The sequence below is a fragment of the Camarhynchus parvulus genome, chromosome 4 (genome assembly GCF_901933205.1).
Source record: "Camarhynchus parvulus chromosome 4, STF_HiC, whole genome shotgun sequence".
NCBI lineage: Eukaryota > Metazoa > Chordata > Aves > Passeriformes > Thraupidae > Camarhynchus > Camarhynchus parvulus.
In genome coordinates this window covers 57,036,920-57,052,147 of record NC_044574.1, presented here as the reverse complement: position 1 = coordinate 57,052,147, position 15,228 = coordinate 57,036,920, and the positions used below count along the sequence as shown (strand labels likewise).

Genomic DNA, 15,228 nt, shown 5'->3' with positions numbered 1-15,228 from the left:
GTGCAAATTTGTACTCTTGTTTTACTGTGCCCATTGCTGCAATTATAGAAATTTCACATTCTCTGAAAAAATATATTGTTATCAAAAAATGCACATATATACATATATACTTCTGAATATTTTGCAGGCTGAGAGAGGAGGAAATTACTCACTGGCTTGTCAGTGTAGGGGCTGATGCTTTCACTTGTTGTTGCACTGCACAGAATAAAACTGACCTGTTCCAGAATTTATAGAAATATGTCTACACAGGCAAAGACTAGACACAAACAGTGAGAAAAAAAAAAACCACTTGGACAACTGAAATTAATAGGAGAAACCAAATATATTTTCCTCCATTCTATCTTATACTATGGAATGGAAATGTTTATTTTGTTGGCTGATGTTTATCCACTAAAAATAGAAACAGACAGAAATTTTATAAGATGTGATATATTTGTGTGAAGGTTGAGAGTGAGCTGAATAAATCAATGACTAATATAGTGATGAGGGACATAATGGCTTATTTCTACCCATACTTGACATCATGCATTAATTTTGTAGAATTATTCAGGTCTTGAAATAGGGCAGAGGAACAATCTTGATGCCTCTCAAAGGAAATGGTGAGGAGACAGCTAGGAGAAAGAGAGCTAATAGAAACAGAACATAAAAAATGTTTATGAAATGTGTCAAGGCAAGCATTGTAGGCTCCAATTAGTAAATCTAGAAGAAACATCCATACCCCAAAAATTAAAGTTTAAAATGCTTTGTGATGGAAGTGATAGAAGAAAGATGTCCAGTTAAGCATAAGAGAGGAAGACAAAATGTCACTGCATTGCAATGAGTCCAGTTCAAATTTTAGTAAGCAAATAAGAATTTCTACACATATGATTATAGAATCACAGAATTGATAATGCTCCAAAAGGCCTCTAAGATCATGGAGTCCCACTGTTAAGCCAGAACTGCCAAGTCCACCACTAAACCATGACCCTAAGTGGTACAACCATGTTTTTTGAACACTTCCAGGGACACTTCCACTACTTCCCTGGGCAGCCTGTTCCACTGCCTGGAATCACTGCCACCTCCCTTCTGGGGAAGAAATTTTTCCAAATGTCCAATCTCAGCCTCCTCTGGCACAACCTGAGGCTGTCTTGTCACTTGTTACCTGGCAGAGAAGACCAACTCTCACTTGGCTCCAAACTCCTCTCAGGCACTTGCAGAGAGTGAAAAGGTCATTCCTGAGCCTCCTCTTCTCCAGGCTAAACATCTTCAGCTCCCTCAGCCGCTCCCCATCAGACCTGTGCTCCAGACCCTTCCCCAGCTCCACTGCCCTTCCCTGAACTCGCTCCAGCCCCTCAATGTCTTTCTCACAGTGAGTGGCCCAGCTTCCACTAATGCCAGTTGCTGGTGCTTCATTCCCACAGATAACCACAGGGACAGATGACAGGCAATCCTTAAGGACCTGTGGTACCTCCTGGGCTGAATCTAAACTGGGAACTTTTCTGTTAGCACAGTCCAGCTGGGCAAGTCCTGAGGCTGGTGCAGACCTCAGCACCAATGTGACAAGTTGCTCCAGCTTCCAGCAGGAGTCAGATGGGAAGAACTCTCCATAGAGCTGCACATCTGGCTCACAGATCAGGCCAGCAGCTCACTGACTTCACCTGAACACACAGGGACAGCACAGGCTCATTCTGCGAGGGGACACCGGGAGCCAGAGTGCTACGGAGGAGTCCAGGTGGGCGGGGAGCTGGATCAGTTCTTGTGACAATGGGGACATCAGTGTCAGCGGGGGGCAGCCTGAGGGAGCCATCACTACCCCTGAAGGTCAACTTCTCAAATCTGAAACGGTATAACTACTGCTTACACAAGGGTGTGTCTGTGTACATGGGGACACACACATGTAAATCTAGTTTGGGATTTGTGATTGCAGGTAGTGTAGCTAAGGGGGAAGATCCCAGTGTTAGGACCATATTTGGAAGGGAAATGGTGTTCAAGTTTCCTTTGAAATCCTTGATATATTTTTAGTTCAAAAATTTTTATGAAAATTGACTTCTCTAACTCATTTTATGAGTACAGAACCAAAACACTGAAATGAGGAAATGTCATTCCTACTTAAATGAGAAATTTATAGTCGCCCATAGAAGCACTGGTCCCACAGACACACACACACACTGCCAGCACAAAAAGGGAATCTGGTCTGTTATGTTCTGTTCCTAGTACCTCACTCAGCAAAACACATAGAAACACAAGTCATTTTAAGCACATGCTTAACCCTTTCCTGAATTGGAGCCTAAAATGTTCCCAGTATTCCTTCCAGCTGAGTACAATTACTGGATGAGATACATGAGGAGAACAGCATATGGGAATGTGCCTATTCTATGGGACAGACTATTTGTTTTAGACTTTCTACACACACTGTATTCTTCCTTGTCCATTCCTGCTTCATTAATATTAATAAAAGCTTGTGTATTCAAGACATTTGTAATACTGAATTACATTACTCAGTGGCTCTAATTATGTTATTTCTTGAGTTCCAAATTGACTCCCAGCCGTACTCATATTACCAGGTATAAATAAGAATATGATTCATCATTTACAGAAAGCACATTACATAAGTCAGTTACACAGTTGCACAACTGAGCACACAGACTGTCTGCATTGAAGGTACAAACAGGAATAGGAATGGAAATAGAGCAGATTTTCTATCCTTAGTTTGAAATCAAACTCAGACTACTGTACTAATCATGTGAGCTCTGGCTGAAATAAGAAGAGAAAACATTCATCACATGTTTTAGATGTTTCAAACTAATAATAGTCTGGGACCGGTTTTCAAAGAAAGACATAGCTGTGCTTAGGAAGTGTGTGAATCCCAAGTACAACTGCTGTGAATAAAATCTTTGTTTCTTTGATTCTGTCCGATTCCTCATGAGAAAAATTTACTCCATATGTAGTACATAGAATGGTTTTGCAATTCTAATGGAAAGTGTTAGCTAGAATCAGATTATACAGCATCCAAACTCTGCTGCATTCAGCAGTGTGCTGTGACCTACAGATGTGGCTCCAATAATAGTAAGTGAGCTCATCCTTAGTGTGGAAGATTATTCATTAGGGAGAGAATAATGTAAGTGATATGATCATTACATCACCTTTTCCTGTACATTATTCTCACTACAGCTGACAGAGACAACATTTCTCAGTCTAAAGTTACATTATTTTCAAATTTTGCAGAGTCTAGATAGAAGTGGTGTTTGAAAGTATATGTAAAGATTTATTTGATAGTAAAGAAGGGCTAGTGATGCAGGGTTGAATTGCTTGTTCATTGTTTCTCTTTCCTTCATATAAAATAGTTATACCATAGTCTTACATCCCATATCTATCAACAGTAGCTTTTGTAATTTGTAAAGAATTTTTAGAATTTTTTTAAGAAAAAGGTTTTTAAATCTATATGATCACAGAATTACAGAATGAGGGCTTTTAGTTGAAATAAAGGGCCAATCTGATCAGTGTGTAAAAGAGGTCTTAAACTCAAAATTGCCAGAAATTACGATCTCAGGGAAAATTATGTTCCAATTGCAGCAATCACATATTTTGATGAGGATGGAGTCAGTGAAGAAATATGAAAAGATTTCTTAGCTTTTTCAGTGCTTTTGGTAATAATGGTTTATATAGCTATAGTCAAGGATGAGGAGAGAATTACATTTATTATGATTGAAATAAAATATGCCATGATAGTGTGTTGACTGATACTACTGCATGAGGAAGAGTAATAAGGTAAATCAAGAGCAGAAGTCTTCCTAATTTTGAAATTATGCATATTTTGGTCTTATTTTTCCAAATTGGACTGTTGTTCCACACAGTTCTCAGCACCTGCCATCAGAATGAGAATGACTATCAAAAGTTTGTAAAAACCTTAGCCTAGCCTATATTAGTAGAGATATATACATTTGTATGTTGTGGCCTAGTTTTTCAAGTTTCCACTAAATAAGGACATTGTGAGGACTAAGAATGCTCCTGTGCAAATATTAGCAACTGAACTGATGTAGCAAAACAATACCAGTTTAAAAGTGCAAACAGTCGTCCTATTTGTGCAGCAGACATTCTTCAGATAACTAATAAAGTCGTAAAAATAAAACCCATTCTCTCCACTTAGTTTATTTGATTGAACATTGAGGTGAGAAATGGGAACAGACTTTTCATTCAGTTCCGCTGCTTTCCCTGGTGAGGACCTCTTTGCATAACCTCATGCCACTGTCAGTGTTCATAGAAAAGAAACGTTGTTGGCTTAAACACAGGAGAGTGCAACTGATCCAAGTACCTTGCTTAAGGAAATCAGCACAAAATATTTACCCTGGTTTTGGCTTCTTTGCCATGGTATCTACCTCGTGCACTTGTTGCATTCACAAGGATTTCCTGCTGTTGTGTGGACAAAGCCGGTTAACTGCAGGTGTTTCTGCTTCTGTACTATATTGTTTTTCCTGTCCAAACAGTTACCAAGCAATGCAGTATCAGTCACCACACAGTGTAAGTGCTACAACACCAACAGACAACTCTCCCAAATGCAATTAAATTAAATTGTGGAAACCTGCTTACAGAGAGAAAAATCTTTTTTTTCTCTCGTTCCTCTCATTCCCAGATGTGAATGGAATAGAAAATGTTTTCTCTTTTTTTAAACTTGGGTATTTCATACTTGATAACTATGATTTACAGGTTGTCTTTAAATGGAGGATTTTCCTGATAGAAAGCATTTAAAGATTATTACAGCATACTACCAGTAACAAACAGTCTGACTGCAAAGGGGTCACTTCCATAGAAAAATGGAACAAAATAGGTATTATCTATATAACCAGAACAGAAGACCTGTTAGATTTGCATCCCTATATAAAAAAATGACTGTTTAAAAAATGTTTGCTATGAACTGGGGCAGAACAAGCTCCTGGATGCCACTGCTGCTATGTCACAAGCAGAGTGCTTGGTGGCTGAGGGCTGCTGTGATGTGCGAAGTTTCATCCAGAGTAAGGGTTTTGTTTTGCCAGCTTACAAACTCGTGTGGGAACATGAGGCAACTTTGCTTGGAAAACTTGGTGGTGCAGCTGAGGGCTGAGGAAATGAGGCTCTCTGGTTCCAAGGCCACTTCTCACAGGGGCAGAGCTAAGTGCTTCCAGCCCCCTTTCCTCATCCCTGATCACTTGCACGCCTGTGCCCACGCCCTGTTTGTTCTACTGCGATTGTCTGTGGAGCTGAGCAAAAAACCAGAGCAGAGAGCTGATCCAACATTAAAAGCTCTCCTCCTCCCCTCCCCTTTTTCTCCTATTTTTGAAGACATGCTGTTGAGAGAAACATCCACAGAACCAAGAGCTGCAAATGTTCTAAGGATCTAGGAACCAGATCCTTATAATATCACTAAGAAGCCCAAAGGAAAGGAGATACCTAATTAAATCTGTGAATCTGACTTTATATGACCTATTTAGAATTGTGAGAATCCAGCTCTTTGGATTCTGGCAGGTTCTTCAGTTTCTTCCCTGGCACCCTAAAACTCAGTTAATCTTCTTTTTCATTTATTTCATAAATGGTATTTTAATCTGTTGTTTTCTAGATGCTGCAGTTATACTTCACAAATATTTCACTAATTTAATTTCAATGGATGCTAAAAAATGTACTAAAAATGTTGGCTTAAGTCCTAGCTGAGGGATATGCAAATGTAACTGTATTCCAAAGATATTTGCATTAAAGATCTAATTGAATTAACTGTTCACACAGCTTCTACAGTCAGCTTGTCACGGTCTCCTTTCAAGCTTGACTACATCCATTTTTGATAGAGAGATTTAAAAGGTTTTTTCCTTGCTCTGGGGATTAAAGATAGGGATGAGCACTAATCAGCCACCTGCACCCACAGCACAGTGCTACAGCTTGTTTACCTTACAGAATCTGCTGCACCCCTGGGGAAAAAAATCAGTGTGGTGGGTATTTTCTTTTAAACATTTCAAATTCAGTTTTTTCAAGAGAGGTTTAACAGTTTTCACAATTGTTAGCACTACTAGGAGGAGTCAGTGCCTGTTTCTCACACTGCAACCTGGATTCAGTAGAAGAAATAATAAATACTGGGTTTTTTCTTATCTATTCAATTTGTCTTGTTCATCAAGTGAGTCACACATTTGGTGTTACCTGCAGCACTTTGATGCCCATAACATATAAAGTGAGACTTGGAAAAGAAAAGTACATTCAGCAATCACAAGAGCTCTACTCATGTTAGCATGATGTAGAATCCACTAAATAGGTAATTAAAATACAAGAAAAAAACTAGAAATAAATAAAAGAAACTTCTTCAAAAATCCTTTAATATAGTGATGCTTAAATAGCTTTTATTTTTTTTTTTAATAGAATGAAGCACTATTTAGCACTAGCAGCTAAAGAGTTGCAATTTAAACTATAGTCTGATTCTTTTTCACTATTTTTTCTTACCTTGGCATTTTCTGACTAAGAATGGTAAGAAAGTGTTCTGCTTTGTTTGTCTTTTATAAGTTCTGACTCAGTGGCAGGCAAGTACTACTTATGGGCCTGATGTAAAGCCTAGTGAAGTCAACTGGAATGTTTCCAATGACTTAATTAGACTTTGGATTGGGTCTGAAGTGCAGCAATTTACTCAACTCTGGAGCATAAATTACAGACATAAAAAACAAATTATTTGTGTGTTGCAGGATTACTGACAGCAAAATGTATGATGTCAGAAAAATAATAGGCAGAGATAGCCTGCACAAGTTGGAAAAGCTTAAAATACAGCCAAAGATAGGGGAATATTCTTTGGCAGGAATAGAGACAGTCTCAGTTCCAGTGCCAGTGGAGGAAAGTTGAGTAATTTGACAGACAATTATGTGATTAATCTAGCAGGAGAAGACACTATCTGTCTCCCTCAGTCACCACTCTGCTGCCTGAGCACTGGCCTAATATCTGCATGAGATGATGGTCTGCTGGTCAGCAGGAAGGACTCTGAGTCTGTGACCCCTGGAAACCCCTTTGGAAATATTAAAAATTCCAGTGGCCAAGACTCAGAGCAGAAGTGAACCATGCCAGCCAAACCCATCAGCTGAGTTTGTTGCTAGAGTAAATAAGATAATGTTGAAGAGAATGGAATGTGAATGTTACAGAACAAGAAGTCAAGCAATCTCCACCTGAACCACAACATTTTGTTGTAGAGAAATATCCCCCAATTATTGTTCTTCTGAAATTCCATACTGCATTTCTCTGTGAGTTAGGAGTGATACAATGAGCTGGGTAGGTACTTGTTTCAGTCAAAACTTACATAATTTCCCCTTGTTTGAAAACCTTGGGATGCCAACATCTTCCCTGAGCTGCCCTAAAAAACAAACTAAAATATTTGTTACAAAGGGGCTGTTTGTATACACCTATTCTCAGGTAAGTATTTTATTTCAGCACACAAGAACCTAATCAATGCGGAGTAATTCTACTCTGGAAAAAGATTCATTATTTTGGAGTAAACTGATTTTTTGTTCTGGAAAAGCCTATCCAAGCAAGAATTGTTATCCTGGAATAGTTGATTATGCAACAGATATGTCAATCCATCTTGGAGTATATATCTTTATCTTCCCTTTATTAGTAAATCAGGAAAGATTTTTATAAAGAGGAAGCATTTAGAGCATTTTAGAGAAGCATTTACATAAACCAGTTTGTATTTTAAGAAAGTGAAAAGAAATATGAAGAAATGTGGGTAATATACCTTTACATCAGTACCTAATACTGCATTGTAAGCCACATAACTGAAAGACACATAATTTGTTTTAAAATTTGGTGTGCAAAATAAAATGGTATTTTTCAAAGGACACAAAGATGGGAGCTCAGCTTTAACCGGAGGTATATATTTTCAGTTAATGGGTTTTGTCTTACATAAATTTATATGCAAAATTTATTTATGCAGTGGCATTTTTTCATTTGTTTTTAAGTAATGTTTTGTTATTAGAAGTCATCTCCCTCTCCCAAAAGCAAATAAGCCCCTCCCCACACCATGAATAAATAAGAAAAAAGTTTTAGCATTACCTTTCTATTCAACTTTCTCCATATTTTGTCTCCATTTGTTTTCACCATTTGTTTTCAGAGTTGAAAACAGAGGATGGGCAGAGAAACTGGACAGACAAATGGAAAATAAAAGTCAAGGTTTTGGGTTTTTTTCCTGTTATTACATCAGGTGACACGGTAACAAACACAGATAAGGTACTGAACAAACAAATCTTTCCTCAGATCACACCTGTGCCTTAAAGTGTGGTCATTTTTTACCACTCTATCAGTCTAATAACTGATTCTCCTCACAAACCTTTCCTCATCTACTGCCTCAAATTGTCATGGTCATCATGACATCTTCCAAACTGGAACAGAAAGAATGGGAAAGGAAAAAGCATAGATAGAAGAAAGTCTTTGAATAATAGTTGGAAAGAAAAATTTAGAGTAACTGGAAATATTTGTTTTTTAAAATCATTATACAAGAAAAGATGCTTTCTGAGAGAATTCTTCCCCTTTGTTTTCACGCTGGCAGAAACTGTTGTATTTTTCTAAAACAGCATCTGTTTTCTGCTGGGCAGATCAATACAACATCACCTCACACACTCCTGCTTTGGAGTAAAACATGCTCAGCTTCTCCTATGTATACTCTGTGTGAATTACTGTCAACAGATAATGAATTATTTGATGCAAAGAGTTTGTTTAACATTATTAAAACAATTTTGGTAGCATTCCCAGGCAGGATTTTTATACTAATTTTCCCACATAAGAATGGCAATTAAACAGTATGAAAAGTGACTTCCAGTTCCCAAAGTTTTGTTTCATTTGGGAGCCAATATGATTTAGTGGCTAGACAAGTTTAAAAGACAAGGAGCCAGAAGAGTTTAACATTTTCAGGGAGTTTGATCAGTTCACCAAATCACCTTGGGCTACTCAGTTAACTGTTATGTTCTTTAGTGAAACCATCTGTAACACTGGGTGAAAACACCCCCAAATCCCCCCCAAAATACCCAACCTCATTCAGAAACAGATGCTTATGTCTGGTTCTGTTCTCTAAAGCAAACAAATCACAAAAAAAAAAAAAGCAAGACAAATATGGCATGACAACAAGACATTCCTTTAGCAACCTTACAAGTCAAGCTGAGACATAGCTGCAATGAAAGCCTTCTCAGCTGCAGTGCTGCATATCATTGGGTTAAAAGCCAGAATAAAATACACTCTCATGTCTACTTGATTATTAAATGCTTACTTTGAAACCAGAAGGCAAAATTCAGACTTCACTTGTATAGCTGCAGCCTCACTGCAGAAAAAACAGAGGAAGTCCATGGAGTAGCATCCTGTGAAGTCTGAACTCCATGCTCACAAAAGAAACTTTTAAGTCAAGGAACAGGCATTGCATTCTTTGTTGACACATGTGCTTGCCTGAAAGCACTGTGCATTTTTATGGTACTTTATCAAAGAGAAAACAGTTGTCATGGCCATTGTTCTAATCTGGACACCAGCTCAGGCTGTCTTGTGAAAAACAGCAACACCACTGTTACCATATAAAGCTGTACAGCAAATGGAAAAATTAATGTGGCAGTGAAGGCACAAGAATAGAGATCAGGAACCCACCCAGGCTTCATTTCCAGATGGATCAGACACTTCCTGCATGATCATGTACCTATAACCAAACTTGGTTGTTCCAGTTTCCTCATGTACAAAATGGATAGGGAAGCTCTTGTTCAAGAGGTTCTGTGCTTTGAGACTGAGATGAAAAAAAGGCTCAAAAGGTTTGCAGTTAAGGAGGAACTGCACATTGTTAACTATGGCAGCCTTACTTAATTGTTTTCCTTTCCAGCTAATGCATTATTCAGTTAATTTGACTTATCACTGAAAACATTGTAGTAGAGGCATACACAGTTTAAATGCCCCAAAGTGTCATCATCAGCTGAATGAATACTAACTCTTACACAAAATGCTCGTGAATGTTGCACTTGAAAACGTGCAGAAGGCCTATATCCCACTGAAATACAACACAGCACATGGGAAATCTACAGTTTCAAAGAGCATTGCTTGCAGGCACTGACAGAACCCAGGATCACAGTGGTATTTTCAGCAAAGCAGTGTGCTATCAGTGGCACTCCTCTGCATAATCCCAATCACAAGCAGATACTGCAATTCTGTCCCTGCACACATCAACAGTAGGACTTGACCTTGCCACAGCACAGGGAGCCACTAATGCATACAAAGAGCCTCTGGTGGCATCAAGCCAACACAAGATGCATTTCTGTGCCTGTGCTCAGCTGGCAGCGGCACAACAAATGGGAGAACAAGCTGGCAATCCTCTGCTGCTTTATTTACACCTCAGAGCTGTTGTAGCACAATGGCTGGGGACAGACTGAGCTCAGAGAAATGGACATTATTTAGCCCTGTGTTCTGGAGCTGGGCTGCACCCTTCACTTTCAGTCAAAAACCTCTTTTTCTCTTGTGGGGTGGTTTTGGTTTGTTTTATTGGGGATTTTTGGGGAGGGAGATTGTGTTTGGGTTTTTTTGGAGTCAGACAACATGCATGGAGTGCACTGCCTGCGTTCCACTACCAAAACACCAGTCCGAAGTCCCTGCGCTTGGACACGTCAGAAAACGCAGAGCCCGGGATGCCCGGGGAGCTACCGGCATCTAACGACCGAAGGCTGAACTACAACCCACGGCCCCCGGCCTTGGCAGCCGCAGGAAAACCACTGCCCCTAAACGCCACAGATTGTCACTCGTTCTGGGGCTCAGAACGGCAGAGGCGACAGAAGGCTAGAGCTGGAATGCCAAAGTACAAAAAAAAATCTTATTACTCAGCAAGACTGGTTCATACAAAGTCCATTTCTTTGTAATTTTTTCTATTTATCACTAGATGTCCATTACTAACCTGACTCATTCTGATTTTATTAATGAATATAATTTCATGCACTTGCACTTACTTTAAACAAAGTTGACAGTGCTACGAATTGCTGCCCCTTCCAAAACACCCCAAAGAATAAATATTCTGCTGCAATATTAGAGATTTATATATTTGAATGATATTTTTTTCTGCCTTGTTAAAAGACAGGCTCCTCCAATCACATACAGCCTCCATACACATGAAGAAAAGTACCTGGATTCTGGAAGATTCTGATTTTGTGCCTGATTTAAATGTAAGGCAAAAAATTGGTTCTTCTCTGGTAACTTCTCTGGGTCTCTACAATAAAATATTAAGATTAAAATCAATCAGGTTGGTTGATTTAAAATTTAATTTTAAACGTTTGCTTTGCAATATAAAATAATAACACTAATACTACAGAAGTAGTATTATTAAACAGTATGGACTTTCTGTTCAAGCTGTTGAAGGATTAATCTTGGTTTGCTGAAGTGTTGAACCAGTTTCTGACAAGCATCTTTCTCTGCAAGCAAGGTGGCAGTATTTCCTTCATTTCTGTTCATTCAACCAGCTCACTTAAATGGATTACCTCTGCTGATTTTTTTTTCATTCTTCCCATGCATAAATAAAAAAGAGGTGGAGATAACAGCATGATCTCCACTAGTTCTACACACTAGAATGACTGAGAGATCCAACCAATCACATTCTCTTCCTGCAAGTATACTTCCATTTTTAATAAAAGCTTTTTCAATGCAAAACATATTTAGAGAACCTCCTTAAGAAGAAAGATCAAATACATTTATCTTATTCAACTAAAAGCAACTATAAAGAGGGTTTTTTCCCTCATTATTTTCTTTCAATTCTTGTATTTATCCACTAGGAGTTTGGTATGAACCACAACTAAAACTGTAACAACTACCTAGGGAAAAAAAAAAGAACTTAAACAGTCCTCATCTTTCCAAATAGTGAAATGTATGTACAAATAAAGTCTGAAATGTCTCAGATGTATGTAACTATACCACATCCTCTTTGCTAGCAAAAAGAAATGGTAAATTATGCATGAAGACCATAATCAGCACATTTTAATGGTTACCAAACAGTGAAAAATCAGTCTTTAAGACACAATACAACTGTAATTTAATATAAAAAATCATTTCAATCAAACTTCTCTGTTCACTGGCTTAGGACTAATTTTCATGACGACTGATTTAAAGCACTCCTCCAAAGTGTTACTGTTTACTCATTCCAAGCTCCAGGAAATATTTTTTCTGCAAACACTGCTGCCAGACTCCTGGCTTTTTCTAGCTGCAGTCACACAGTTACTTCTGTAAACAGGATTATGGCATTGGCTCCCTTGGACGTGTGGGAAGCTCCTGGCAGCCTCTTGCAGAAGCCACCCCTGTGGGCCTCCTCTGCCAAAACCTTGCCACACAAACCCTGTACAAAGCTCTGGTAGCATAAACTGTGAAAAGAGACTTTTTTAGTACAATGTACCTAGCCATTCACATTACCTAAAGTGATAGTCCCCAATTCATAGCCAGTTACTCATGTTCTATCCTTACACCACTAAAAATGCTGCTTTAAATTGATATGGTTCTGCCATCTTCCTCCTGTGCTTATAGTACCACCATCCAGGAGTTCTGAAAGCTTTTAAAAGCCTCAATTTACCTCAAATACCTTCTTGCCTCAACTCTCAGCAGTTCTTGACTTTACAAACCTTCAGACCAACATCTTCAAGACAGTTTATGAAGAAGTGTTCTTCAAGGGTGGAAGGAACAGCTTTTACCACAACATGCTTTTTGTCATTTCTATTATACTGAATGGTAACCATTTGTCTAAAAAAAAAGTCCAACCAAGGAAAATATTCTTCCCCAAATTAGAGACTGCAATGGGATATTCTGCCCAGAATCTGAAGATACACCTTTCACAGCAGCATAAATAATACTTCTGGTATAACTAAGAAGCGTGACCCTCATGTCACATGCAGCCCTTTTATTCTTTTTCATTCTATGTGGGACAGCATCAATTAATTGTTCCCACAGAAATTCATTCCACAAACTCAAACCAGCCCTTCTTTTGCTTGCTCTGTTATGCTGAGATACTAAGCTGCTGCCCATGCCATCAGCCCATCATTTTTTGGGTGCTGCCCACCTGAATGCTGAGCACCTTGAATCTGATGTGGCATTAAATTTTTTTTAAATTCTGGCCTTGACCAAAGCTCTCCAGAAGGAAAAATGTTACATGATTGCTCATTTTTTGTAAATTTCAAAGTCAAGCAGACTGCATGTTTTGTAATTCCCTGAGATGCACTGAAGAAATGCAGATGCTGGGAGTGTACAACCTTTGGCTCACACATAAAGCATAAAGATGCAGTCAGCTATAAATAGCATGTAGGAATAATGCAACCATTACTATATTCTGCTATAACTGAACTTCTATTCTGCCTGAGGGACACGAAATCCAGGCCTAGTCTTCAGCAGCAGAATTAAATCCAAGTTTGTCCACACAGACATCCATAAATAAAATTGTATCATGCAAGAATCAAACTAAAACTTCTAACAGGCTGTTCAGATCCAGTTCAGAAGGGGCTGGGACAACTCAAACTCTAACATTCTTTGTCTCTCAGGCTGGGGTTTGACAGGACACTAATCTCATCATGGACTACTAAGCAAATAGGCAACTTAAAATATTTTTTTATAACCAGATCACCCTCTTATTTTTTTTAAACTGTGTTCCCTTAAGCATCAGGCTTTATCATCGCTATTAATATTCATGCTAGCTAGCTTGAAGTATTTATTTATTAATGTCCCCTAAACTCTTTGGCTTGATCATGTGTTTGAGTGCTGATCAGAGAATCATGGAATCATGGAATGGTTTGGGTTGAAAGTGACCTTGAAGATCACCTAGTTCCAACACCTCTGCCATGCTGTCCTGGATTTGGCTGGGATAGAGTTCATTTTTTTTAAGTAGTTGGTACAGTGCTCTGTTTTGGATACAGTATGAGAAAAATACTCTGATGTTTTGGTTGTTGCTAAGTAGTGCTTACCCTTAGTCAAGGACTTTTCAGTGCCTCATGCTCTGCCAGTGAGGAAGTGCACGAAAAGCTGGGATGGATCTTGGCCAGGACAGCTGACTCACAGAATCATAGAACAGTTTGGGTTGGAAGGGTTCTAGTTCCAGCACTTCTGCCACAGGCAGGGACATCTTCCACTAGATCAGGCGCTCAGAGTCCCATCAAACATGGCCTTCAACAATTCCCGGGATGGGGCATCCACACCTTCTCTGGGAAACTTGTGCCAGTGCCACACCATCCCCAGAGTAAAGAATTTGTTCCTAGTGTCTAACATAAACCTACCCTCCTTCAGTTTAACGGCACGTCCCCTTGTTCTATTGCTACAGGCCCTTGTAAAAAATCCCTCTGCAGCTCTCTTGTAGCCCCTTTTAGGTACTGAATGGCTGCAGGTATGGCCCCCATAACCTTCTCCAGGCTGAAAAACCCAATCCTCCTAGCCTGTCTTGATAGGAGAGGTGTTCCAATCCTCTGAGCTTGTCCATGGTCCTCCTCTGGACTCGCTCCAACAGTTCCACACCCTTTTAAAGCTGGGGACCCCGAGCTGATCCAGCACTGCAGGTGGGTTCTCACCAGAGCAGAGGGGCAGAATTCCCTCCCTTGCCCTGCTGGCCACACTGCTTTTGAGTTCCCAGCCTGAATAGGCTTTTTAGTTAAGGAAAAAAATTTCGAATTTGAATTTGCTACACACTTGCTTACTCTTCTCACAACCTTCCCACTATTTCTTTACGAGCATCTAGCATATTTCTTCATGTCTGCTAGAGCATTTCTGAGGAAGAGCAATGGGATATGAGAATACACTCTTTGTATATGGTCACATTTCAGAAATATACACAATTACTGTGGCAGCACGCACCTACCGAGGGCACAGCTCAGCAGCTTCTCCCTCTGGTCTGGCAGCACAACCAGCTGTGGGATGTGCCCTCCGGCCTGTGTGGCCGTGGGGTGATCCCCCCTGTGGCTGAGGGGTGTCCCCCTCCCATCTTTTTGGTGTGGCGAGATCCCTCCAAACCCGTGTGGCTTGGCATGTCCCCTCCAAACCCGCGTGGGGTGTCCCCTCCGACCTCTGTGTCTCTGCGGTGATCCCTACGGCCGGCGTGACGCGGGGTGTCCCCTGTCCTACCCCACACCTATTCTCCGGGCTGCTACCTCACTAAGAAAAGCATTGACCCGCCAAGAACACGCTTAGAAACGTTTCACGCCGCGCCCCTCAGGTGGAGCGGGGCGTCCGGGCCAGACGGCACCGCTGAGGGAACAGGCGGCACATGGCAATTCCCGCCCCTCGCTG

At 39.9% G+C, this 15,228-nt stretch overlaps 1 protein-coding gene across 1 annotated transcript in view; it reads right to left on the bottom strand.

Moving 5' to 3' along the window:
- The window catches only part of SMAD1 (SMAD family member 1), a 98,161-nt gene extending 87,031 nt beyond the window's left edge, over positions 1–11,130 (bottom strand). The window contains exons 1-2 of the mRNA XM_030948368.1: positions 11,108–11,130; positions 8,026–8,111 (exon numbers count right to left, since the gene is read on the bottom strand). The gene's annotated coding sequence lies outside the window, so the exon portion shown is untranslated. The remainder of the gene's footprint in view (positions 1–8,025; positions 8,112–11,107) is intronic.
- Between the last annotated feature and the right edge of the window lie 4,098 nt (positions 11,131–15,228).